This window comes from Chlorocebus sabaeus, chromosome 26, assembly GCF_047675955.1.
Source record: "Chlorocebus sabaeus isolate Y175 chromosome 26, mChlSab1.0.hap1, whole genome shotgun sequence".
NCBI lineage: Eukaryota > Metazoa > Chordata > Mammalia > Primates > Cercopithecidae > Chlorocebus > Chlorocebus sabaeus.
This window is the reverse complement of record NC_132929.1, coordinates 12,155,044-12,181,854: the sequence shown is the minus strand read 5'-3', so window position 1 is coordinate 12,181,854 and position 26,811 is coordinate 12,155,044. Positions and strand designations below refer to the sequence as shown.

The following is a 26,811-nucleotide window of genomic DNA, read 5'->3' as shown; positions in this document are numbered from 1 at the left end:
CCATCCTGGCAGACTGGCAAGGGTGGAAGAATAGACCTCCAATCAGCTTTTGCTAGCATAGGTATGGGTAAGAATAAGTTTTTTCTGTGGTATTTGCCTGGAGTAAATACTTGTGTAAAAGCCTTATATCTTGCTAGGCTGCCTCTTTCCTGGCCCTTTTAATAGAGAGAGCTGGCTGTTGTTGTTGTTATTATTGTTTGGACCAGCGGGCACTTCAACATGATTGTTCCTTTCACCTAGTACATCATGTCTAGCTTTCAAAAGAAAATCTCAAGACATACCAAAAGGCAAAAAACACAGTTTGAGGAGACAGAGAAATCATCAGACCCAGACTCAGATATGGTAGAAGTGTTGGAATTATCAGATTCGAAATTTAAAACAGCTCTGATTAATATGCTAAGGGCTCTAAGGGATAGAGTAGACAGTATGCAAGAACAGATGGGCAATGTAAGCCTTAAATTCTGTACCCTGCGAAGTTATCCTTCAAAAGTGAAAGAAAAGTAAAGACTTTCTGGGACAAATGAAAATTGAGGGAATTTGTTGCCAGTGGACATGCTTTGTAAGAAATATTAAAAGAAGTTCTTCAGAGGGAAGAAAAATGTTATAGGTCATAAACTCAGATCTATATAAAGAAAGGAAGAGCATCAGAGTAAGAATGAGTGAAGTTAAAATATACACTGTAATTTTTTTTCTTCTTAACTAACCTAATAGGTTACAGTTTATTCAAAATAATAATAGCAACACAGTATTAGATTATGTCTGCTTTGTAGATATACCAATGCTATGTACATTTGTATAAGGAAGAAATGAAAGCTAAGTAACAGAAGGAATAAAAAAGAATTAGGAATATTTTGTGATTGTAAGATACTTGCACTGCCAGTGAAGTGGTATAGAGTTATTTAAAAATGAAATTGCTTTATCCGTAATTGCATATTGCAAACTCTAGGATTACCACTAAGAGAAAATAAAAGGGAAGTATAACTACTAAGCTAAAAAATGAAGAAAAATGGAATCATATGAAATGCTCAATTAAAACCACAAAGGGCAGAAAGAAAGTAGAAGAAAAAATAGGAACAAAGAACAAGAGCAATAAATATAAAACAGTAACATATATGGTAGATATGAATCCAAATTTATCAATAATTACTCAACATCAGTGGTCTAAATACTATAAGAGAGATTACCAGAGTCACTGACAAAACATGACACAATTATATATTATCTAAAGGAAACCAACTGTAAATATAAAGACATATATAACTTAGAAATAAAGAAATAGAGAAAGATATACCATGCTAACAACTAACAAAATAAAGCAGAAATAGCTATATTAATTTCAGACAGAACAGATAAAGTTAGCAGGGATAAGGAGGGACATTATATAATCATAAAACAGCAAATTCTCCAGAGATACAAAACATTCTTTAATAGGTATGTACCTAACAACAGAGCATCAATATACATGAGGCAAAAACAGATAGAACTACAAGAAGAAATAGATGACTCTACTATTAAAGTTGGAGACTTCAATACCTCTCTGTCAGAAATGGACAGGCCTAGCAGGGAGAAAATCAGTAAGGGCAAAATTAAACTCAACAGCACAATCAATCAACTAGAAATAGTTGACATCTATAAGCTACTTCATCTAACAACAGCAGAATGCACATTCTTCCCGAGCTCATGTGGAACATTTGACAAGACAGAGCATATTCTGAGCCATAAAACACTCCTTACCAATCTTAAAAAAGTAGAAATTATAAAATGTGTGCTCTCCGACCATAATGGAATTAAACTAGAAATCAATGATAGAAAGATATCTGGCAAATCCCAAAACATTTGTATATTAAACAGCATACCTGTAGATGACACATGGTTCTAAGAAGAAGTATCAAGATAAAATATTTTAAGATAAATGAGAATAAAATACAGCTTATCAAAATTTGTGGCATGCAATGAAAGCAGTGCTTACAAAAAATATATAGTATTGAATGAATATATTAGAAGAGAAGAAAGAGATGAAATCATTAATCTAAACTTTCACCTTAAAATAACTAGAAAAATCAAATTAAATCCAAAGGAAGCAGAAGAAAAGAAATAATAAAATTGAGAGCAAAAAACCAAAGAAATTGAAAACAGAAATTATTGATTCTCTCAATGAAGAAAATCAACAAAACCAAACCTGGTTATTTGAAAACATCGATAAAATTGATAAGCCTCTAGCCAGACTTACTAAGAATAAAAGAAAGTGTGTTTACAAATTCAGTAACCTAGATGAAGAAAACCAATTTCTTGAGACACACACTGCTAAAATACAAGAAGAAATAAACAGTTTGAATAAGCCTACCTATATCTGTTAAGGAAACTGAATCAACAATTAATAGTAACCTTTGAAAACAGAAAACACCAGACTTAAATGGATTTATTAATAAGTTCTATGAAACATTTAAAGAAAAAGTTATACCAGTTCTCTACATCTCTTTGATAGAATGTAACTGCAGAGCGAACACTCCCTAACTCATTCTATGAGGTCTGAATTACCCTGATACCAAAACCAGGCAATAAAAGAAAACCAGAGACTTATCTCTCTTATGAACACAAATGCAAAAACCCTAAAAAAATTAATAAATTACATCTAACAATATATAAAAATAATTATACACTATAACCAAGTGGAATTTATCCCAAGTATGCAAGGCTGGTTCAGAATTTTGAAACTACTTAACGTAATCAGTCAATTCAACAGGTTAAAAAAGAAAAATAACATGATTGTATCAATAGATGCACAAAAAGCATTTGATAAGTTCCAAAATTCATTCATAGTAAAAATTGTCAGCAAGCTAGGAATAAGGGAGAACTTCCTCAATTTGATAAGGAATATCCAAAAAACAGCTAACATTATATTTCATAGTGAGAAACTAGAAGATTTCCCACTAAGATCAGATATAAGTCAAGGATGTCTCCTCTCATCATTCCTTTTCAATATCATACTAGAAGTTCTAGCTAGTGAAATAAGGTGAGAAAAAGAAATGAAAGGCATACAAATTGTGAAGGAAGAAATAAAGCTGTCTTTGAAGATGACATGATAATCTATGTAGAAAATCTGGAAGAACTGATTTAAAAAACCCACCTGGGATTAATAAGCAATTATAGCAAGGTTGTAGGATACAAGATTAATACAGAAAAGTCAATCACTTTCCCACATATCAACAAGTGGAATGTGAAGTTAAAAACACAGTATCATTTTCATTAGCATCCAAAAAAAAATGCTTAGGTATAAATCTAACAAAATATGTACAAGATCTATATGAGCAAAGCTACAAAACTCTGATAAACAAAAGAAGAACTATATAAATAGAGAAATATTCTGTGTTCATGATTAGGAAGATGCAATATTATCAATATGCCAGGTATTTCTAACTTGATTTGTAGACTTAATGCAATCCCAATATAAATTGCAGCAAGATATTTCATGGATATTAATGAGGTAATTCTAAAGTTTACATAGAAAGGCAAAAGACAGAGAATAGTCAACATAATACTAAAGGAGGAAGAACAAAGTTGGAAAACTGACTTAACAGGACCTCAAGATGTACCATAAAGCTATGATAATCAAATGAATATGGTTTTGATAAAAAAGAGGACGCATTTATCAGTGGAAGAGAATAAAGAACTCAGAAATAGGCCCACACAAATATAGTCAACTAATCTTTGACAGTTCTTTGACAGAGCAAAGGCAATTTAATAGAGAAAAGATAGCTTTTTCAAAAAATGGTGCTGGAACAACTGGACTTTCACATGTAAAAATAAATAAATAATTATAGACAAAGATCTTATATCCCACAAAAATTAACTCAAAATGCATCATGGATATAAATGTAAAATGCAAAACTATAAAACTCCTAGAAGACAACTCAGAAGAAAAAACTTAGATAACTTTGGGTATAATGATGACTTTTTAGATATATCACCAAAAGGATGATCTGTGAAAGTAATAATTGATAAGCTGGATTCATTAAAATAAAAAAAAATCTATTCTGTGAAAGACACCATCAAGAGGATAAGAAGAAAAGCCACAGACTGAAAAACATTATTTGCAAAATACACATTTGATAAAGGACTCTTACCCAAAACACACAAAGAACTCTCAAAACTTAACAACAAGAAAACAAACAACCTGATTTTTAAAATGGGCCAAAGGCTGGGTGCGGTGGCTCACACCTGTAATCCCAACACTTTGGGAAGCCAAGGTGGGCAGATCATCTGAGGTCAGGAGTTTGAGACCAGCCTGGCTAGCATGGCAAAAACCCTGTCTCTATTAAGAATATGAAAAATCAGCCAGCTGTCGTGGTGCGTGCCTGTAGTCCCAGTTACTCAGGAGGCTGAGGCAGGAGAATCACTTGAACCTGGGAGGTGGAGGTTGCAGTGAGCTGAGATCGTGCCACTGCACTCCAGCCTGGGGGACAGAGTGAAACTGTCTCAAAAACAAATAAATAAATAAATAAATAAATAAATAAATAAATAAATAAAATAAACGGCCAGAGATCTTAACAGACAGTCACCTCACTGTATTAGTCAGGGTTTCTAGGGGGAGATAACTAATAGGATATATATACATATATATATGTATATGTACACATGTGTGTGTATATATGAGTTTATTAAGTATTAACTCATAGGATCCCAAGGTCCCACAGTAGGCTGTCTGCAAGCTGAGGAGCAAGGAGAGCCAGTTTGAGTCCCCAAACTCAAGAACTTGGAGTCTGACGTGTGAGGGCAGGAAGCATCCAGAAGAGGAGAAAGATGTAGGCTGGGAGGCTAGGCCAGTCTAGGCTTTTCATGTTTTTCTGCTTGCTTTATTTTCTAGCCATGCTAGCAGCTGATTAGATGGTACCCACCCAGATTAAGGGTAGGTCTGCCTTTATTAGCCCACTGACTCAAATATTAATCTCCTTTGGCAACACCCTCACAGACACACCCAGGATCAATACTTTGCATCCTTCAAACCAATCAAGTTGACACTCAGTATTAACCATCACACTCACCAAAGAAGGTATATTAATGGCAAATAAGCATATGAAAAAGTGTTCAACTTCACATATCATCAGGGAATTGCAAATTAAAACCGCAATGAAATACCACTTATCAGAATGGACATTGTTGAGATATTTCAACAATGAGATTCACATTTATTAGAACGGCCAAATATTCTAATATTGTTCACACTAACAACAGCAAATACTGGTGATGATGTAGAGTGACGGGTAGTCTTATTCAACGCTGGTGGGAATGCAAAATGTACAGCCACCTTAAAAGGTAGTTTAGTAGTTTCTTATAAAATTAAACATACTCTTACCATACAATACAGCAATCACACTCCTTGGAATGTTCCCAAATGAGTTGAATACTTATGTCCATACAAAAATCTGCACTCAAACATTTATAGCAATTTTATTCATTTTGGCTAAAACTTGGAAGCAACCAATATATTATTTAGGAAGTGAATGGATAAATAAACTGCTGTACATCCAGAGAGTGGAATATTATTCAGCACTAAAAAGAAATGAGCAATGCAAGAACCTTAAATGCACATTACTCAGTGAAAAAAGCCAATCTAAAAAGGCCACCTGCTGCAAAATTTCAACTATATGACACTCTGGAAAAAGTAAATCTGAGAGGAGACAATAATTTTGTCTGAGGAGATCAATGTTTGCTAAAGTTTAGGAGGGGATGGAAGAATGAATAAGCAGAGCAGAGAGGATTTTTAGGGCATAACATTAGTTTGTATGATACTATAATGGTGGATACCTGTCATTATACATTTGCAAAAATACATACATTGTACAACATCAAGAGTGAAACCTAATAATGTAAGCTATAGACTTGTGTGATGATGTGTCATTGTTGGGTCATCCATTGTAACAACTGAGTAACATCACCAGGACTTACAAAAACAGTGACTGTCAACATTATCTTTTTTACAACTGGTTTGATATTTTCCGATTATTTATGTATGACGTTGGCATCGTTAAGAAGTCTAGTGTCTGGAAAATAGCATTTATGTCGTTAATGTTGAACAGAAAGAACACATACATGAAGAAATGAATGCCCAAATCTCAGCAAAATGGTGAAATAGGGCAAAGTTTCCTAAAAGAGTGTTTTTTCCTTTGTTAATTACAAAGTACAAAGTTTTTACGTGGAAAAGCTCTTCATTCTTCTTAATGAATGGGCAGCATATTTGACCTAGAGAGGCCCACTAAACTAGTCAAAGAATTACATGTGTTTGAATAGGTGTCTCTTAGCTACACTTAGATGACAGGGACTGTTATTATTCATTTTATATCTAGCATAGAACCTCAAAGGGATGACTTTTGAGCTGTAAGTGCTTAATAAATATTTGCTGAGTGACTGTTAAAAACAGATCAATTTAGTTTCCTAGGTAACTATGGCAGAGGATCTCAGTTTAAAGTTGGAATTTATACTTTCTCCCAAACCCTAGTGTTATGGACTAAATTGTGTCTCCATTCCCAAATTCAAAAGATGAAGGTCCAACTCCCAGTACCTCACAATGTACTGAAGATAATATCTTTAGAGGTGATTCAGTTAAAATGAAGCCATTAAAGTGCAGCCCTAACTCAGTATGACTAAATCCTTATAAAAAGAGGAAGAGATACCAGGGACATAGAGAAAGGGGATATGAGGATACAGTGACAAGGCCAAAGAGAGAAGCTACAGAAGAAACCAAACCTGCCAACACCTTTATCTTAGACTTCCAGCCTCCAGCACTTTGGAAAAATAAATTTCTTTAAGCCACCTGGTCTGAGGTGTATTGTTATGGCAGGCCTGGCAGATTCAAGTCATTCCTTTGAATATATAATAAGGAAATCCCATGTTTTAAATTTATGAATGTTTTATTTAACAAATATATTGACACTTCTTCAAATATCTTGGCAAACTGGTAAATAAGTATCTCTCAAATGTAAAATCTTTATTTTGTTTGATATCAATGTTTATTTCCCCCTCTCTTCTTTCACCATTAAATAATTAACTATATATATACATTCTATTTGTATCCCCCCAAACTCCCATGTTTATCTTATAATCTGTTTTGGTCTGACTTGTGTTAATTTGGCACCTTTTATTCTAATTGATGGGAAGCTGAGGACCTCAAAGAGTGTTAGTCCCCAGTGCCTCCAACCATGTCATTTGACATTCAGTTCAATGTGTTCCTGCAGGGCCAGAATTGGTTTTATGCAGCAATTTTCCCTTCATGCATGTTATTTCACCCCCACCCCCACCCCAAACCATCTTAGATGACACCCTTTCAGGTTAGAACTAAGGAGGAAACAAACACTGATGGCATTTTATCAGCAGGCAGTGACCCAAGTATAACCACAACCCAAATTTCAGAGAGTGTACTTTTTTAACACTCCTACTGGAGGTATGATGATAATAAGTAAAGTCAGACACAGACATTTCCTTCAACTTTTGCCAGACGATGTGGCTCCTTGAAGTAGATTACAATGAAGTCTTTACAAAGCAAGAGGCATGTTGGAGGCTCTCTCCCAAAGGGAAAACAGTTTCCAGTCTGAGACTGACCCCTTAAGTGGAGTCAAAATCCAACGGTTGCATCATACTTAAAGCATGCTATCTAACCTGAAGGCAGCCTGTAGAGTGGCAGTTAGAGCACACGTCCCTGGTTTCAAGTATTAGTTAATATTTTTGAAGAAGATATGAGAGAGTTTTAAAGGGTAACAAAATCAAATTTTGAGAGGACTTTTATCCATATCATTTAGTTTTTTTTTTCCAGACAACATTTTTACATTGGTAAGCCTTGAACTCTGTAAGTTTTAAGATGACATACAAGACATTTTTAAAAATCATAATTACAATATGTTTGTTGCATTATTCACATCTATCTGATAAAAAGATGCAAATTTAGTCAGAAAATTGAGAAAAGATTTAGATGCCGTTTCCAAAGACATTTCATTTCAACTTTTGTTCTTTCTTGGAATCCTCTTCATCACCAGTCAGAGTTGTGTCTGGATTTGCAATAGTTTCTGGGGACTACAAAGGAACAGAAGTCATGGTTGAAGACTTTACTCTGCTCCCACAATATGCTAGGAGCTGTCAGGCATACAGCATTCTTCACAATCAAAACCCCCTGTTAAGTACAATTTTCTGTTCAAAACAGACCAAAATAATTTTTTTTTTACTATTGCCCCTGTATCTTTGGCATCTCCATGAAGTTTTGTGGGTTCCTTGAGTTGGAGCAGTGGTCCCCAACCTTTTTGGCACCAGGGACCGATTTTGTGGAAGAAAATTTTTCCGTAGACCAGGGTTGGGGGATGATTTCAGGATGATTCAAGTGCATTACATTTATCATGTATTTTATTTCTATTATTACATTGTAATATATAATGAAATAGTTATACAACACACCATGATGTAGAATCAGTGGGAGCTCTGAGCTTGTTTTCCTGCAGCTAGACAGTCCTATCTTGGGGTGATGGGAGACAGTGACAGATCATCAGGGATTAGATTCTCATAAGGAGCACACAACCTAGGTCCCTCACATGCACAGTTCACAATTCGGTTTGGGTTCCTATGACAATTTAATGCTGCCACTAATCTGTCAAGAGGCAGAGCTCAGGTGGTAATGCAAGCAATGGGGAGCGGCTGTAAATACAGATGATACTTGGCTCACTTGCCTGCCGCTCACCTCCTGCCACACGGCCCAGTTACTAACAGGCCACAACTGGTACTGGTCCATGGACTGGGGGTTGGGGACCCCTGAGTTGGAGGATATTTGTATGCAGGAGTAACAGCAATGGCTCAGATTTTGTAGGGTTGTTCTCTGTGCTTTAAATGGTAACCAGATGCTCAATGATCATGAATGTCTTTAGTGTTGTGAAGAAAGTCCTATAGATTTCTCACCAAATTGAATTACTTATTTGTGCAATGAGATAGTGAAATTAATTTACCCCACAATGATTTCTTATGTGGTAACAGGGAGGTTAATGGTAGGAGACCAGTGGCCATGGTAAAATGTTGCCCAATGACCAATTTAGGAGGGCAGCTACCTCAGAAGCCACCTCCACCCTTGAAATCTGACACTTTGCATGACTTACATGAGAAAATGCTGACTCTTTTACATAGCCTACCACTCATCGGGTCCCACTTTCAGGCTGAAAACCTCTTAGTTTAGTCTAGAATCTACGAATTCAGGGGTATATGGTAAGAGAAGGAAGTGCTAGAGCCTAAATGGAATTTCACAAGTGATGTCATTGCTGGGGAAGAGGAGGCTGAGAATCAGCCTACCAGCTGGTTCCCTAGTGGCCAAGAGAGGTGAGGAACTGATGCAAGTTTTTAGATAAACCACAACTAGTTCAGCAATAGCTAGTCTATTTTTCTGCCTTATTTTCACCCTAGGCATTTGGACCTATAATAGTTTTAAAAAATAACAACCAGATGTGGTCCTTACACTTACGCTATGTATGATCTGGTGACAATAAAAATAAACAATTATATAATTAAAAATAGTTGGGCAAAGATACAGATAAAAGAAGCAGACACATATGCAGGTTAGAATCAATATATTTTCTCTTAAGAAGCAAAAAGTCCCCAGGATGCCTGTCTGCCCATATGGACTTAATTAACTTGGTTGATATTCAGACTTGGTTTAGGGCTTTTTCAGGGGTAGGAGGGGCAATTTTGGTGCTATGCAACATTCAGTATTTTGATTCCAGGAAAAAAAAAGTGATAATGATCCATATTCCATTGTGTACTTTTTCTATAATGCAAAGTTACCAAATGTGAACATTTTAATTGGGCTATTCTAAGCAGTACCATTGTTATAGGCCTTCTTGTCAAGATGAATCTTACATTAAAACATTTCTCCCAAGCTACCACAAAACCCAGAATCATAAAAAATTTAAGAATTGCTAAAATACAAAGGACCTGAACCTCCTTAGATTGTTTGTGTTTTGCATTTCACTCAGCTTGAGTAATGAAGCTAAATTTGGTTCGTTTCTTTTATACTTCGCCTGTCTCTAATCAGTTTCACTTTTGATTTTCCATGAGCTCACTGAATGGTGTTGTTTTGGGGGCTTACATGGTCCTGGTATTTTTGTCCGTATTCTCAACAAGCTTACTATGGTCATGGAAAGAAAACATTTCAGGGCATGTAAGGGTTTGTAAAGGCTTGAATACTTTGTCAGAGGACACTTAACTTTGAGGTTAAAAATACTTAAATAGGAAAATGAATGGAATTTTATGGAGCTTGGGTTTATTCTGAAATAAGAAAAGTCAAGCTTTATAGTCCATCGATATTTTCTCAGTTGCTTAATAAATTTCACAATTACGCTGAATTTTGTTGAAGCGCTCTAATATGAATGGATATGTTACAGTCTTTAATTTTTATCTGTTGATGTGTGTTATAAATCCTGGTAATGTAGGCACTGCATATATTTAATAAACACAGCTTGGGTGCAGCATATCTTTCTAATAAGCATAACGTGAGCTCAGTCTGTGCCAGCTTGGTTAAACCAACAGATGATTTTAGCAGGAACAAAATGTTTTCGGTTTTCAGAGAATTCTTCTGTGCTATTAATTGGTAATGTGAATGAGCAATCGATTTGCACCTTGCTGTATGTTCTGTTAAAAGACTGATTTTAAATTAAATCTTTTAAGGCAAATTATTATTACTGAGTATAAAACGGCTGAATTGTATCATTTATGCCAAGTCTTTCTAACTATTTAGTATTTTTGAGTAAAAGGGTAAGACTGCTGCCTCTGGATAGGTGACAGAAGTGGAGATTAAGCTGGCATTATCAGTGGTTTATATTCAGCTGGAGGATTACCTCACTCCCTTGCCTCTTCTCTATGTTGGGTATGCTGCCTTGTAGCCATTCTGCTGTTCATTAGCGCCTCTACCAGAGGTGTGTGGGATGAGAAATCCTAGTCAGCCCCACTTTACTCCTTGTCAGCAATTCTGGTAAAAGAAGGAGCAGGGGACAAGATTGAAACTAATGGCTGAAATGAGGTTTGAGGATTGTCTGTGGTTTTCATTAGCCCTCTTCACTTGTTAACAAGCTCAACCCAGAGCTGAATGCAGTATTATTTTTATTCACCCGTATTTAGTCCCTGATAAAAATTATGGTTTGCTATTTATGCCATACCGATAAGCAGGATATAAGAAAAACTGAATATACTAAGGAACTATAACTTAGTTTTGGAAAAATGATGTTACTATATACACAGATAAGGGTGAGATTTTTAAACACACACACACACACACACACACACACACACACACACTCTTTATAATCAATTCCTTGCAAAGTCTCTCATCTTCTGTGGTGTTTTCTGTTATTTTATTTTTTTATACGAATGGTTATTAGCATAAGACACATTAGCCTGAAAGTGCCTTAGTCAATTGTTCCAAAATGAGACAAAGAAATTTAACACGGATTTAGTAATAGTTTCATGAAACATGACCTTAAAATTGCAAGTGTTTAATGTCATTAAATAAACACAGCACTGGCCGGGCGCGGTGGCTCACGCCTGTAATCCTAACACTTTGGGAGGCTGAGGCGGGTGGAATCACGAGGTCAGTGGATCAAGACCAGCCTGACCAACATGGTGAAACCCTGAATTTACTAAAAATACAAAAATTAGCCTGGCGTGGTGGCACGCGCCTGTAATCCCAGCTGCTCAGGAGACTGAGGCAGGAGAATCGGTTGAACCCAGGAGGCAGAGGTTGCAGTGAGTTAAGACCACGCCACTGCACTCCAGTCTGTCTGACAAAGCCAGACTCAAAAAAACAAAAACGTAGCACAGCACTTCAGTTGTAGAAATCAAGAATCAAGAGTATACAACTACATAAAAAAAATTGTCAGCTTTAATGTTATGTGAATTGGCACTTGGGATAAAAGAGCAAGTGTCTGCATTATATGTGGGTTGACATAGGGCAGTATCTCAAAGAACCCAGGCAGACGTGAATGCAGAGCGCACCCTGGAAATCTGTGTCAGATGACTCTGTGACCCTGGTGAAAATCAATATACTGATGTTAAACACGCATGTGAAAAGTATGAATGAAATTATTTTGTAAAATATGTGAGTGGATAAAGCAATATTCCCCAGTAATATATTTAATATAGTCAACTTTAATATGCAGGTATAACTAAATCAACAAAATACTATAAGTAGACATTTGACAATTTTATCTACACTCCTAAAATCTTTATATATATTCAACTTGGCCAAAAATGACTTCAGGATTTTTATCACAAATATCAAGGATGATCTTATATTCAGGGTTGGTCTTATGTCAGAGCATATATTAATTTTTGAACACCAGGCTAAATTTGATTGTGCCGGTTTTAGCTACAAGAGACAGACATATCTCTTGGCAGACAGGGATGGGTCCCCAGTGAAATCCAACCTTTAAGCCAAAGACAGTTGAAAGCCTGAAAACTGAGCTGTGGTTCTGGATAGATCCCTCAACTGGAGTGAGATTTACCCTTTCTCTCTCTCTCAGTTGGATCCTTCTGGATGATGCCTTTTAACCAGTTGAATGGTGCTTTTCCCAAAGCCTACCCACGGACAAATCAGCACTCACTCTGCCATTCTGAGCCAATAGAAACTCTGGACTCAGCCTCACAGAGGTCTACCGGCTTTCAGGCTGCCTCTCACAGCTGAGGGCAACCCGCTTTCAGTGTTCCTTCTCGCTGTTGAGAGCTTTCCTTCTGTCACTCAATAAAATTCTTCTCTGCCTTACTCTCCAGTGTCTGTGTACTTCATTCCTCTTGGTCGTGGTACAAGAACCTGGAACTCGCTGAGCTGTGGGTGGTGAGAACAAAGGAGCTGTAACCCGCCCCCGTTTTCTGAGTTGTGGGCAGCAGGTGCGAAGGGAGCTGTAACAGGCCCCCAGTTTGCCACGCTACGGGCGGTGGGCGCGAAGAGAGCTCGAACACGCCCCTGTTTGCCTAGCTGTGGGTATGAAGTGAACCCATCGGGCGCCATTCCCTCCTGGCTTTCTTGCAGAACTACCAAAACTGCAACATTTCTTGGGGGCTCATACCTCGGGACTCCCTGGGTGAGAGCCGTGACACCTCCAGGGACTCCGCGGTTTCTGGCATCTCTGAGTTTTCAGGTGCCACCGTGTTCCCCTTGTCTAGACATTGGTGCCCAACACAAAATTTACTCGTGACACACCTGGTCCAGCTGTGGGCTAAGCACAGAGTCCCTTTTCTGCCGCGGTATCTGGGCTGGGACACGGGCTGAGCACAGTCTGCTGGGCCCCACAGGCAGAGCAAGCATGGCAGGCCCGAGCAAGGCCCTAGGCAAAGGATATGGCAGGCGCAAAGATTTCTTGCTGGCAAACTGGCACCAAAAGAATCTTGTAACGCTAGCAATCAAAACTATCATTAATTGTAGAGGGAAATACAGGATTAGCCCACTACCAAGGAAAAATAACATTTGAAGAGAGTTTGATTATTCAGCACAAATACAATGCATTTTAACCATACATGCCTCCAAAATAGTCTAGGTCATTCTATGAAATTCTATATGATTTAAACCTAGATTTTCATTGTCAGGAAAAGTGAGATAGGAAAGTGTATTGAACGTCAAACTTAGTCTTTGAGATATAGGCTCCTTTGAAATTGTTCTTTGGGTTAATCAAAATCACTGCCAATGGACACATTAACATTTGTGAATTGACTAGAATGTTCATTTCATGGCATGTAACTGATGTTGCTGTTAGTTATTTTTATTTAGTCAGTTTTTTAAAATTAGGATTTAGGCAACCAAGCATTACATGAGGATAAGGGTGGTTTCGTTTTCTGTGTTAATATGGCAGCTTGCATCTTTTTCATGACATTTTTTTCTATAAGATACTGGTATTGAGAACACATTTTGCTTTTGTTTTTATTCATACATCAAAAGAGGTATCCTGGCAGGGTGTGGTGGCTCACACCTGTAATCGCAACACTTTGGGAGGCCGAGGTGGGAGGATTGCTTGAGCCCAGGAGTTTGAAACCAGCCAGGGAAACACAGTGAAACCCTGTCTCTACAAAAAGGAAATAAAAATTAGCTGGGTATGGTGGCACGTGCCTGTGGTCCCAGATACTTGGGGGCTGAGGCAAGAGGATGGCTTGAGCCTGGGAGATCAAGTCTGCAATGAGCCATGATTGTGCCACTGCGCTCCAGCCTGGGTGACAGAGTGAGACCTTGTCTCAAAAAATATAAATAAATAAATAAACAAATAAATAAATAAGACATCTTGAGCCACAGAAGTTCAACTTTGCAACAATTCAGTGGGTCCAGAAAATAAGTAAAATCTAGTCTATGACTCTCCTTGTTTCCTTTAATCTTATATAAGCATAACAGTGCTCCAAGTCTCCATCTTCTTTCTGAAATTAGCCTTTGCAATCTGTGAAAAAATATCTCCCTTTTCATGTAGGTGACCTTGATGTTAGTCCACAATAAAGGAACTTCTGGAGCTTTCCCTGACCAATCTGTGAGAACCTGCAAACTGGAGAAACTATACCATACCAGTCTCTAGAATCTATTGTCTAGGCCTCCCCAGAATCCCCCAATTTAAAACCAAAGCTTAGTCCAGAAAACTAACAAATGGCAAGTATCATCTTTCCTGGACAAGCCAGGAACCTGTTTGTTTGTTTTTTTTTTTTTTTCCTTAAGGTGACTTCTTAAAATATTTGAATAGTGTTTTTGTACTGCTGTTTTTGTATTTTCGGAATAGTCTGGAAATTGGTACTGAAATAGGTGATTGAAGCCTGGGGATGCCCTAGAAGCTGGAGAATTATGGGTTAATATTTGGTAATATCATGAATTTATATTTTATTTGTTATTTGACAAACCCTTGGGAAAAGACCAGAGTTCAAATGTTACCTTACAGAGTGCTTAGTATAAGCAGTGTAAGTTAGCCACTAGTTCATTCCACATGTCATGGATATGGACCTGATGTGTGTTATTCATCAGTAAAAATTATTGTATTTTTCTTTGGGTTGCTGGGCATCTTACAGCAAAATAACATGGTGGAAGGATAAGAGAGTTGAACAGGCAGCATATGAAGGGAGGTTATTTGGAAATTCCACTGCTTTGGAGAAGTGGGGTCTTCAGCTGAGGCTAACAACCTATCTTCTGCACCACACTGCATGAAGCCAGCTTCATGTAATGGGGAATGATGTGGGACAATACTCAAATACGTGCAGCAGTGGATGTGGCACAGATGGCTAAGACAAGGAGCACTATGAAGGCCCTACCTTCAGTATGTGTAGAAATGCTCATTCTGTTCTAGCCTAGCCACCCAGAGCAGACAGGCATGAAAGTGGAGGGCAGGGAACCAACTCTCCTTGAGTTGTTCTCTCTGAACTGACCAAGTTCTTGTAGAGAGGGGGCCCTTGGTGAAAATGAATTTGGCATTATATGTCAGATTCTGCTTATTCTAGCTGAGGAGAGAGAACAGCAGTATGGAAGAATCAACCTGAGACCTACACAGATTCACAAGTTTATTAAGTCTATACAGTTTCACAAGTTTATTAATATTATTATTGTAAATCAACATTGTCCTGTCAATTCCTGTCCGTGGCATACTTACAAGTTGTTAAATGCTATATAATACCTTTGAGAGATGGGATGAGATGAATGAAAGTTATTCGTTTCACTTACAGTTTTAAACAGGGAATGAAGCACAGGCAAAAAACTACTTATGAAGGCTCCCCACGATGTCTCTATGAGTAGCAGAGCTACCAAACCTGTTGTCTTTCTAGTAGAGCAAGTGAGATCTATGCAGCCCAATTACACTGGATCAAGGATAGCAGCCTTCTCCCTTGGTGTCTTTATGGTGACTATTTGGAAATCATGCCTGGTCTATCTATTAAGATTTTATGAATTAAACCATTATATTGTTTAGATTAAAAATATTTAGTCTTGGTGTTATTAAAGCAGACAACAATATTACTGAAATATAGAGCTACAGTATGTGTGTGAAGAATAGGGTAGGCAAAAGAGTAGTAAGAGAATAAGGAGGAATAATGGCAATCAACATAGCAGATCTCTAAGAAACTGTTAAAGATATTATATGGTCTATCAGTTGTGTAAGTTTTCAATTTCTGCTTTAACCAACTGCTTCACATTTGTTGGCTTAAAGCAACACAGATTTATTATCTTATATTTCTGTGGGTCAGAGGTCCAACACAGGTCTCACTGGGCTATAACCAACATGTTGGCAGAACTATGTTTGTTTCAGGAGGCACAATGGCAGAGTTCCTTTCCTTGCTGTTTCCAGCTTCTAGAGGCTGCCCACTTTCCTTGACTCAAGACCCCTTCATCTTCAAAGCCGGCAACATCCCACCTCTTCAACTCTTCTTTCATCATCATACTTTTTGACCACAACTGGGAGAAATTCTACGCTTAATGGCTCATTTGATTACATTGGGCAACCTGAATAATCTGGGATAATCTCCCTAGCTCAAAATCCGTAATCTTAATCACTTCTGCAAAGTCCCTTTTTCCATGGAAGGGAACAAATTCATGGTTTCTGAAAATTAGGACATGAACATATTTGGGGAGACAGTATTCTAACTCATTAATATATTCTGCTTTTCCATCCCCCCAAATTCTCTTCCTTTTGCCTAGTCATAGAACTTTATCTTAAGGTCTTTATCAATTCAATCTCTGCTCACTCTTTTTGTTCATTCATTCATTCATCTGTTTCTCGACTTCTTCATTATTTACATATGTATGAAATATCTATTTTAACATCCCTTCTGTGTCAGATTACTCTCTAATCTCTTCAAAAATATATAGGAAAGGCAATTGTTTTATGAGTATTTCAAAAAAATATGTAGACAACTTCATGCTTGTTAAATGGGAAGTACTAAGTAGAAGATTGAACCCTATTGTCAGAGTAAGTATATGGAATAATGTTGGTCCTGAATGTTCTGTGACATTCATGGGTCAGTTGGTTGGATAAAAGTACTGTGATAGAGACTGGTAGGTGTATCCCCAAATCTATTCAGCCTAGAGCTGACCAAAGAGATTGTGTCTAAATTTACTAAGTTAGGTGCATATGAATTTATTAAGTCAGGGTTGGCCATCTACGGCCCATGGGCCAAATCTAGCCCCCTGTTTTTATAAATAAAGTTTTATTGGAATACAGCCATACACGTTCATTTACATAATTTTTTTGCAGCTCTCATGCTGTAATGGAAGAGTTAGATATTTGTGATAGAATCTGTATGGGATGAAAAGCAGAAAATACTTAATTATCTGGCCATTTTACGGAGTACATTTGTCCACCTCTGGTCTAAGCCAACAGGAAACGTTCGGTATCTGTTAAGATGCTTTCAGTATTAAGTAACAGAATGTGTAACTAATAGTGGTTAAATAATGAAGAAATTTATTACAGCATGAAAAGTAAGTGTAAGGTTTATTAATTACATGTCTCAAAGAAATGATCCAAGATCCAGGTCCATTCGGCCTTTCTGCTCTGCCACATTGGCAGGTTGGCTCATCTATTCGTGGTCCTAGGCTGACTCTTACCTTCCCAGGCATCACATCCTCATGTACCTCATCACCGGCAGAGGAATGAGACACTTCCTTCACAGGTCACTCCTTATCAAGGAAGGATGGTTTTGTTGTACCTCCACACTGACCCTGGAGGAAACTTGCTTTTTTTTTCCCCCTTTACTTTTCACCAGAGAGAACTGCATCACATACTCATGGCTAATTACTGGCAAGGAGGGCAGAATGACCGTGACTGGCTTGGGCTATCCAAAATTTATTTATTTATTTATTTTTATTTTATTTATTTTTTGAGACGGAATCTCACTCTGTCGCCCAGGCTTGAGTGCATTGGCACCATCTCGGCTCACTGCAAGCTCCACCTCCTGGGTTCATGACATTCTCCTGCCTCAGCCTCCCGAGTAGCTGGGACTACAGGCACCCGTCACCATGCCCAGCTAAATTTTTGTATTTTTAGTAGAGACGAGGTGTCACCATGTTAGCCAGGATGGTCTCAATCTCCTGACCTCGTGATCTGCCTGCCTAGGCCTCTCAAAGTGCTGGGATTACAGGGGTGAGCCACCCCACCCGGCCCCAAAATTTATATTTTGGAACTGAGAGCGGTCCCTTTCCGAAGCACGTGGCTGCTGGGAAGAACAGCCATACAAAACTGGTACCCTGCTGGGAAGAAAAAGATAGAAAATGACTATGTGGCCAAGTGTCTGCCCTCCTTCTGCTAGCATCTGTGTGCCAAATCGAATGCCTTTCATCTCAGATCTGCCTATGTTGACTCATTGCATCTACTCCACTTACATTTTATGCTGCCTGACATTTTCATGAGTAAAGTACCCAACTTTTGAATCAAGAAACCAGTTTTGGATTCCTGCCCATTTTTCTCTCCTGACCGAAACCTCTTATTTCTAGCACAGTGGTTGAATGAGATGCTGTGGAACCACATTAGAAGTCAAACTGACCACAATTTGTATTTCAGGTATGCCAATTACTTACTATGCCATGGGGTTTTTCCTCTTTATAAGGAATATAATAATAGATCCCATTTCACAAGTTATCATAACGATAAAATGAAATGATTTAAATAAAGCATTTAACATAGTTCACATAGAAGTGCTCAGTGAATGTTGTGTTTTACAATTATCCCACTTCCATCATTGCACAGGATGTTCATAGTAGTACTTCCCTGAGATAAGCCTGAAATAGGACATGAGAATAATAAATTAATTATTTTCCCTATTCACACAAACCTCAATTAACTTTTTGAATGAAAAGCTAAACTCTAAGATCTGAGATTGTCATGCTGACATTGTGAATTTTGGGATGCTGGCTAAGAACAGAAGGGCTATAAACACATGCAAACTGGTTTGGATTGAACTGTGCAAATCAATTATTGGTAAGTTTGTTGACATAATATTTAAACCAAATAAAGTATTTTACGTTACTTAAAAGACGATGCCTTGGGAAACAAACACTTAGACTGAAGGGGTATGCCATAGCATTGAAGACATCAGCAGGTTTGACCTTGCAAATCCAGCCTTTATATTTTCTTACTCTCCTGCTGCTTTTACATTCTAAGTGTTTCTCAAATTTGTCTCTCCTCCATCTCTACTACCACAGTCCTTATCTGACATCTGGACTACTGAAATATTCTTCTTAAAGGTCTTCTTGCTTTTTCATATCCAACCTCTGTAACAGAGCCAGGTTAAAATACAAAAGGAGCAAATGTGATTAGATGGCTCTTCCCTTTAAAAACATAAAATGAGAACTTCTGCTTCTGGACATGGTAAAGTAACTGGTATTAGACTTACCATGTCCCTTCTAAAGAACAGTAGGCCTGGGCAAAAAAAATATGAGGTAACTGTTCTCAAACATCTAACAATAGGCTGCATAGAACCATGGTCCTTGAAAGAAGGGACCTTCATAAGGCAAAATGCATTTACCTCACCTTCCTGCTAAGAACATTTTTCCCAATGGCAGGAGGTAGAGTCCAAGCACAGCCACAGTTCAGCCGATGAAAAGGCAGAGATCAAAATTTCGAGATGCTGAAGTGACTAGATTTTAACGAAAAAGGTATTTGAGAGGAGAGACCTGTGTAATGGGAGGGCCCATAAGTCAGCTGGGGAAATTATTTTGAGTTGTTTCCCAAGTGCCAGGGTGTGTATAAATAGGGCAAGGCTTTCTGAAGTCTAGAAGAGATGGTTTGCTCTGGGGCTGAGAGGTGAGCAAAGCTATCAGAGGTCATACAAGGCTGAAACTTGGTGGGTTTCTGGCCCACCATAAGTGATAAGACCTTTCCAGGTACCTCTGGCATTATATGGAGGCATGAGAAAGGCCATGCCTAAGCCTATAAATAGTGTGCCCTAGAGAAAGAACCATATTCTAGGACTAAAGCAAAATCTAAAACAGAGTAGTCCTCACTAAGCATAAACAGTTTTATAAGGTTAAGAAGACCTTCCAGTAATTTAATTGTCTTGCTGAAAATAAATACAGCAGAAAACATAATCTATGCTCTCTACAACATAAATTTAAAAATTACCAGACATGCAACCAAGCAGGAAAATATGATTGATGATCAAATAACAAAAGTTTGTCACTAGGAGCAGAGACTGAAATGACCCAGATGTTGGAATTAGCAAACATTGCCTTTAAAGCAACCATTATAAGTATGTTCAAAGATTTAAAGAAAAAGAAGACAGAGAGAGTGAATAGATGGGGAATCTAAGCAGAAAAAGGTAATCTATAAAAAAAAACCACATAGCAATTTTAGAACTCAAAAGGACAATATCCGAAATGAGAAATTCACATTACCAGTATATTGTATATTATAGGAAACATCGCTAACAAACCTGAAAAGAGATCATTTGTAATAATCAAAGATGAAGAACAGAGTAAAAATAGACTGAAAATAAATGATCAGAGACTCAGTGACTTGTGGGACATATCAAGTGGTCTCAGTTATTTGTAATGGGAGTTTATAAGAGGAAAAGGAAAATAGAACAAAAACATTTAAAGAAATAATGGCTGAGAATTTCACACTTTGGTGAAAATAATCAAAGTACAGGTTTAAGAAGGTCAGTAATCCCCAGGAAAAAGATATACAAAGAAAACCTAGGTACATTACAGTTGAAATGTTTAATAATACAAATTAAAAGCTATCTTAATAATAGAAAAAAGAGCATTGCGTACAAGGAAATGACAATACACAAATTATGACTGACCTTTCATCAGAAACCAGGAAGATTACAAGACAATTGAAAAATACCTTTAATGTGCCCAAAGAAAATGAAACACTCAGTCCAGAGTTTAACATCCGGAAAACATTCTTCAAAACTGAAGGCACCTTAAGGTACAGAAAAACAAAGCTTGTATATTCTCACTTACTTGTGGGAGCTAAAAAGTTAAAACAATTGAACTCAGGGAGATAGAGAATAGAATGATGGTTACCAGAGGCTGGGAAGGGGAGTGGGGGTAGGGGGAAAGGAGAAAGAGGATGATGGTTAATGGGCACAAAAATGTAGTTAGATAGAATGAATAAGATCTCGTATTTGATAGTACAACAGAATTACTACAGTCAAGAATGATTTATTGCACATTTAAAAATAACTAAAATAGAACAATTGAATTGTTTGTAACACAAAGAAGTAAAAAATGCTTGAGGTGATAGATACCCCATTTATCCTGATGTGATTATTATGCATTACATGCCTGTATCAAAATAGCTCATGTACCCCATAAATGTATATACCTACTATATACTTACAAAAATTAAAAATAAAAAGAAGACAAATTAAAGGCAGTTTGGGTAAAAAAAAAATTCTGAGAGAATTCTTTACCAGAAGACTGGGACTATAAAATATGCTAAAGAAAGTTCTTTAAAAATGATACTAAATGGAAAATCAGCTCTACAGCAAGAAATGAAAAGAACTAGAAATGATAAATATGTGGGTAAGTATGAAACTTTCTACTTTCCTTAGAAATTTTGTAAGACTATGGTCTGTTTAATGCAATAGTAGTAACATCTTAATGTACATTTTAAACACAGTTAGAAGTAAAATATAAGCAACAAGAATATTCATGATGAGGATGAATATGTGGACATTATATTAATTATAATGTTAAAAGATTCCTATATTTTATGTGAAGTGATACAATATTTGTTCAAAGTAGACTGTGATAAGTTATATATTTTGATAACTAGGGCTAAAACAGTCATATTCGGAGGTATACAGAAAAGTCTAAGAAGGAAATAGAATGGAATACTGAAAAAATATTATATTGACAACAAAGAAGTAAAGAAAAGAGAAACAGAAATCAGATGGGCTAAATAGAAAACAAATAACAAGATGGTACCTTTAAACTCACTCATATCATAACTGTATTAATGGAAATATACTAAATAATATGAAAATTCAGAGACTTTCTGACTGGATAAAAACAAGATTTAGTTACATTTAAAGAGATATATCTTAACATAGAAGCATTAGAGATTGAAAGTTAATGTATGGAAAATATATTATGCATAGAGTAAGTACAAGAAAGCTGGTGTGGTTATGCTGATATGAGATTAAGTAGTCTTTTCTTTTTCTTTTTTTTTGAAACAGAGTCTTGCTCTGTCACCCAGGCTGGAGTGCAGTGGCATGAACTTGGCTCACTACAACCTCATTCTCCAGGGTTCAAGAGATTCTCCTGCCTCTGCCTCCCGAGTAGCTGGGACCACAGGCATACAATTAGCACACCATGCTGAGCTAATTTTTATATTTTTAGTAGAGACAGGGTTTCACCATGTTGGCCAGGCTGGTCTCAAACTCCTGACCTCAGGTAATCCACCAGCCTCCACTTCCCGAAGTGCTGAGATTACAGGCATGAGCCACCACGCCTGGCTAGATTAAGTAGTCTTTTAAGGCATAAGGATTGTCAGAGGCAAGGAGGATTACAAGAGAAAAAGAGGGGGTATTTCATAATGAGGAAGGGTGCAATTAGGAAGACACAACAGTCATAAACGTATATACATCAAATAATAGATGCTCAAAATATGTAGGCAAAATTTACAGAATAGAAAGAAGAGACAGACAAATTTACGATAATAATGGAAGGTACTTTTTTCAGTAATTGGCAGAAAAAGTAGATAAAAAAATTATTGAGACAATGGATTTCTGTAACACCAGCAATCAAGTTGACCTAACAATTTATAGGACACTAGTTTAATAACTACAGGATTACATATTCTTTTATTCTTTTCATATAATCATTGATTATTTAGACAGATATACCATATAAATGGGCTAAAAGTAAGTTTCAACGCATTTTAAAAGATTAAATTTTATAGAGAATGTCCTCCAGAATTAAATTGGAAATCAATAACAATAACAAATCTAGAAATATTCTAGGTATTTGGAAATTAAAGAATATTTTCTATGTAACCAATAGGTTACAGAATAAATTACAAGGGAAATTAGAATATATTTTGAGCAATAATAATGACAATTTATCATCTAAACACTTATGTGATGCAGCTAAGACAGTGCTTGGAGAAAAATTTATAGTTTTATATTAGAAAAGATAAAACATTTATAAAAAATGACCTAAGCTGCCTTCTTAAACTAGATAAAGAGGATATTAAATGCAAAGTTAAGTAGAAGAAAAGAAATAACAAAGAGGCAGAACAAGTGAAATAAAAATTAGATGAACAAAAGAGAAATGAATAGAGCAAAATGTAAATTATTTGAAAATATTAATAAAGCTAATAAACTTCTAATACGACTGTTTAAAGAAAAACACTAGAGAAATAAATATGATTGAAAGAAGGAACATCATTATATATGATTTAGATATTAAAAGGATAGTAAGATAATATTATGAATTACTTATTTCAACCCTATCAACAATTTATATGAAATAGACAAATTCCTTAAAATATAATTTACCCAAATTGGCATAAAAGGAAATAAAAAATTAAAATAGAACTACATTTATTAAATAAATGTATAATGAATATGTTAAATGAATTAAATTTATAATTTAAAAAACTTTTCCATAAAGAAAATCTCAGGCTCAGATAATTTTCATGCTGAAATTTATTAAATATTTAGTAAAGAAAAAAAGCCAGCATTACACAAATTCTTTCAGAAAATAGAGAAAGAAACACTTTTTGATTCATTTTAATAAGGCTAGTATAACCTGGATACCAAAACCTGACAAAAACATTGTCCTCTTCTCTACAATTAAAAAATAATAACAGCAGCAAACATTTTTCTAAAACCCCTAGGAAGCTAGGCATAAAAGAAAATGTCTTCAATCTGATAAGCAGCATTTATGTATAGCTATGATCTACAGCTAACATCAGTTTTAGTGGTGAAATATTGAACATTTTCCCAAGATTGGAAAAAGGCAAAATTCCATGCATCCACTACTTCTACTTAATATTGCACTTGCAATAAGGCAATGTAAGGCAATTAAAGCATAAAAATTAGAAAGGAAAAGGAAAAGTCTGTACTTGTACACTATGTGAAAGTGTGCACATATGATATTTCTATTACACATAATAATGCTACGGAATCTACAAGGCAGTTACTAGCAATGGTAAGTACAAATCTGGTAAGTCAAATTTGCAGGATACAGAGTCAAAATACAAACAAATATTAGTTGTAGTTTTATATATTTGATGAAAACAAATTAAATTAAAAATTTCAAATACAATTTAAATAGGAAAAACAAGACAAACTTCATGGATAAATGTAATAAAATATGTGGAAGAATGCAGCACCAAAAAGTATAAACCATATTAAAAAATTCACACAAGACTTAATAAATGAAGAGATGTTCATGGATTGGAAGACTCAAACGTGTTAAAATGTGAGTTCTGCCCAAATGATCTATGGATTCAATGATATAAAAATGATCCGTGTTGTAGAAATAGCTTAGTTGATTCTAAATATATACGGAAACAAAAAATAATAGTCAATACAATCCTGAAAAAGAATACATTTAGAGAATTCATGCTACATTTCTTAAAGACTTACTACCAAGCTACTTATCACCAGGATAATATTATTTCTCTTTAACTGCATATTATGAAAATATCAACATATATAAAAGATACTGAATAGCATAATAATGTAATGCTCATGAACCCACATTTTAGTGTAAACAATTACATACTTATATTATTGTTTTATCTCTATACTTCTACTTTACCTCAATTGATTATTTTGTCTTAATTTGCCACCCTAAAACATCAAAAACGTGAATTTTCCCCTTATCTCATATGTGGTTACTCTGTGGTATAGTTCATGTAGGAAAGACAGAATCAATTGTTTATTTCCTCCCTAGTTTATCAATTGTTTAAATGAAGAGGTGGAACCCTGGCATCGTCCAGAGATGACTCATTTTTGTCTAAGAATTATCAAAGGTGCCTGGATTTAAACATACTTAACGTTTTACAGTGCATTGCAGATATATCTTTATTGATGCTTAGTTCTGCTATCTTGGATTAAAAAGGGTTTATTCAAGTTGGTTGCTGAGTATCCTTGATAGCTTTCTTGCTTGTGCCAGGGTAATCTTATATATTTCTTGTCTCACATCTGGAATTAGCAACTACTTAAAATATTACTTTTTCCTTCTTATAGAAAATGATAATGGGAGGGAAAATATGAGTATTGGGGTGCTCGTTGCTGCTGGGTTGATCTTATCATAGACATTTGCTGTGTAGAAAATGTGTGTGTGTGTGTGTGTGTGTGTGTGTTGCTTTGTGTGTGTTGTGTTTATGTGTTATACATAAAATAAATACGCCATTGACTTTTACAAATTCATTTTCAGGATATCAAAGTTTGTTACCTAACATATTAACCCCATATACAAAAGCAAATCATGATATTTTAGATTGGGATACAATTTTTTATATGGATTGTAATTCTTTTAATCTTGACATCAATAATAAATGAAGAAGGTGCCATTTTTATATCTGTCTTAGGAAGAATGTCTTGGGTAGAATGAATTTCTGTGGATCACTTAATGGACCAAACACCAATCAATTCACGTATTTTAAGTTCCCATTATTGTTTTGTGCTAAGCAATGGAAAAATACGGAAAATACTGGATTGATTAACTGAGAATTCATTATTTTGATCACTATTGTGCTATTTGGAAATATTTGCATGATCCAGAGTGTTGAGTAGGTTACCCTCTGCAGTTACCTTTCTCAATAGTTTCCTCTGAGAAATAACATTTTCTTGATCCTATTTAAACAAGCATGCAAACATAGTCTCAAGACAAAATTCTTTTTATCTACCAGCTCTTTTTTTCTACCAAGTTTCTCCCACTCCCACTCCACACCCCATAAAGAAATTCTGTAGCCGCCATTGTCAAGTGATAATAGTTACATGAGAAACCAATCTGTTAATAACAAGACAAGAGGAAAGTAGAACTGTGTTCCAGGGTGTATGCTAAGTACTTTCACATGAAATAATAATAATACCCATACTTAAGCAGACTTACTGAAATTCACCTTATTTTGAACACTTTCCATATATTAACACCTGACCCCATAACCATCATTTTCATTGTACAGACTAAGAGACTGACAAACAAAGAAGTGAAGTAAGTTGCCTGGCTCAGGTTCCATACTCTTTACCGTCCTAGACTACCTCTCAGCATGTTATCTAATCTTATTGGACATCTAGGATAATTTTTTTGGTGTAGATATCACTGTCCCCATTTTACAGATAGTTAAACTGAGACTCAGGGAGATTAAATGATTCAAGTACATCAAACTTGAAAATTTGGACCTACGATTTCTAAATCAAAAACCCATGTTCTCAGTTTTAGAAACCAGTGAACAGAATAATTATTTAGAAGAAGTAGCTTATTAGTAATGTATAATTTCTCAGTTTTTATTTTATGTAACAGAATATTAAAATGTTATAAATTACACAAGTATTAAATATAGAGTTGTATATTAAAATTACTACTGATTAATTAAAGAAGTAGGGGCAATAATTTGGATGTCAGAGGTTTATTTTTATACAGGTAAGTGAGAGTGTATTTGTCTCTTTTCTCTTAAAATAAATAAATTAATAAAATGATGCACTTTGGTGTGCCATATTTTATTCTTTGCCAGCGAATTTTTTATTTTATTTTATTATTTTATTTTATTTTATTTTCTTGAGATGGAGTCTCATTCTGTCACCCAGGCTGGAGTGCAGTGGCATGATCTCGGCTCACTGAAACCTCCGCCTCCTGGGTTTAAGTGATTCTCCTGCCTCAGCCTC

The 26,811-nt window shown here is 36.0% G+C and overlaps 1 long non-coding RNA gene across 1 annotated transcript in view; it reads left to right on the top strand.

Moving 5' to 3' along the window:
• Window positions 1-26,811, top strand: part of LOC140710438 (uncharacterized) — a 60,489-nt gene that overhangs the window by 19,320 nt on the left and 14,358 nt on the right. The window contains exon 2 of the long non-coding RNA XR_012091453.1: window positions 17,847-18,521. This is a non-coding gene — a long non-coding RNA (uncharacterized lncRNA). The remainder of the gene's footprint in view (window positions 1-17,846; window positions 18,522-26,811) is intronic.